This window comes from Gossypium raimondii, chromosome 9 (genome assembly GCF_025698545.1).
Source record: "Gossypium raimondii isolate GPD5lz chromosome 9, ASM2569854v1, whole genome shotgun sequence".
Classification (NCBI taxonomy): domain Eukaryota; kingdom Viridiplantae; phylum Streptophyta; class Magnoliopsida; order Malvales; family Malvaceae; genus Gossypium; species Gossypium raimondii.
In genome coordinates this window covers 241,328-243,680 of record NC_068573.1, presented here as the reverse complement: position 1 = coordinate 243,680, position 2,353 = coordinate 241,328, and the positions used below count along the sequence as shown (strand labels likewise).

Sequence of the window (2,353 nt, the reverse complement as noted above, 5' to 3'; positions counted from 1 at the left end):
TGAAAACTATATAATAAAGCATAAAATCACATTTTAATAATTTCTATGTCCTAATTTCATATTTTCACATATTTCATTAATTTAGTAAACAGTAGAGGTGCTCATGGGCCAGGCGGCCCGGCCCAGCCCGACGGCCCGCCCGAAATATGGGAGGGTTCAGGTAAAAATATAGGCCCGAAATATAGGCTTGGGCAAAAAAATAGGCCCGTTTAAAAAATAGGCTGGGCCTCGGGTAAAAATTTTTTGGCCGGATCTAATTAATATATTTTTTTTATTTTTTAAATTTATTATTAGATTAACAAATAACAATTTAACATTTCCCGTTCCGAATTCCCCTCCCCATTTCCTGTCCCTGATAAATGCCTAACCTAACGCCTTCCCTTCCCTTTTTTTTGCCCCAAATCGGAAACCCACCTCGCCTGATCCACCATTCCACCTCCGGTGACCGGCCTTCCACGACTCCACCTCTGCTCTAACGGTGCTTCCAGCGAATCTAGCCTTCAACATCTTCTACCTTTGAATTTCAAAGGTGAGTTTGCTATTAACGGTTTCCTAATTTTTTAACGTCTTCTCCCTTTTTTGCTTTTTGATGTTGGTTGTGATTTTGATTTTTGCTTTTAACGGTGTTCTGATTTTGATTTTGAAACACTAAATCTTGGGGGATTTTGTTTGTGTTTACACTTTACATCTGTGGACTGCACTTACAAGACATGAAACAAAACCTTGATTCAACATATCATATACATTTTGTTTGTTTGTGTTTACACTTTACATCTTATGCAACATGAAACCAAATCTTGGGGAGAGTCTTGTCCATGCTAAGATGAGATTAAACTTCGTACAAGACAGAACCTGACAATGTTAGCCATGTTCGTTGATCTTTACACAATTCTCCATCTCTTGCCTGTCCAAATACATATAGTACCCAAAATTAATCCATGCACCATTAACAAGCACACACTTTATTTATTTATTTTGCTTTTCAAGACCTGAAGATTGTTGTTTGCATATATAACTAAATGATGATGATGATGAACCAAAGAACAAAACATCACTCATTGGTTGTTTACCTTAAGATATATTGGCAAAGTGGGTTCTGTCTGAAATTTTATCTTATAGGTTCTAGCTTCAACATCTTCAGCTGCAAATGAATATTTTAACTACTAAATGTTTTAATTGTATCTATATCCATAAGATTAAAAAACATAACATCATTTTTTTTGTTTCACTTTATTATTTATAACATGAATGAGAAACAGTTGAGGCACCAAAATAACAAACAAAAATATGTTCTTACCATTATTATTAGTAACTCTGCTCATACTCAAGAAGATTTTTTCGATGAGGATAAAAGCAGAGAAAGTGAATATTAAAGAACAAAGGGTCTGGAATAAAAATAGTAACCAATTTTCTTCAATACAAAATATACTACTTTTTTCTGGTCACACTTCATCAGTCAAGCCACTTGTTCATTTTAGTCCAAAACTATCAATCCATGGTTATTATTTCTCTAAAAGTGATCAATTTAATGATATGACATTTTGGAATTTTTCCTTGAAAATGTTTACCATAATGTAGCACACTAATTCATTGGAAGCTTAAAATGCTTAAAATGTTATTGAATTTAGTTGAAGTATAAAGGTTATATATATATATATATATATATATATATACAAGGTTCAATTCACACATGTATATACATGTATAAATTATTGGTTTAATCAAAGGTATGTATATATATGTGTACATAAGGTTGAATAAATGCATAGGTATATACATGTATAAACCTTTGGATTGGATTTATAATATGTATATTATACTTGTTTAAGTAATTTCGAATAAGCATGCAAATATACTTGTTTACATGTATAATTTCTTGAATTAAGATATGTCATTATATAAGTATATGAGGTTAGCATATTTCTCTGTTTTGGCTGATCAATAACAGGAAGAAAGCAGTGTGTTTTTTTATGTGCCATGCTTAGTCGAGTATTGTATTCACCTATCACTTATCTAGAAATTAAACTCCAGTTTATATCTTCTAGGGGCGTAGATGCTGACAACTCTTTGCTCATTCCATTATTACTTCACTTCTTGCAGTAGTAACATTTTCCATTGTATTTTGTACATGTTATTCATAATTTTAATCTCATCTTTTTTGTTTTTGCTTTGTTTTATTGCAGAAACAAGCTATTGAGGCAAAAAAATAGCGGGCCCAGTCAGGTTGCTATCACAAGGCTAGCGTAGTTAAATAACTAGTTTATTATCTCGTGCAATATATGAGTTCGGTATTATACTATTATGTAATATGTATTTATTTTTATATGAAAATGGTCGAATATCATTTTATCCC

The 2,353-nt window shown here is 32.0% G+C and overlaps 1 long non-coding RNA gene across 1 annotated transcript; it reads left to right on the top strand.

Moving 5' to 3' along the window:
• The first annotated feature begins 359 nt into the window (after positions 1-359).
• Positions 360-2,353, top strand: LOC128032416 (uncharacterized). Its single transcript, XR_008188530.1, has 2 exons — positions 360-529; positions 2,184-2,353. It is a non-coding gene; the product is annotated as an uncharacterized LOC128032416 (long non-coding RNA).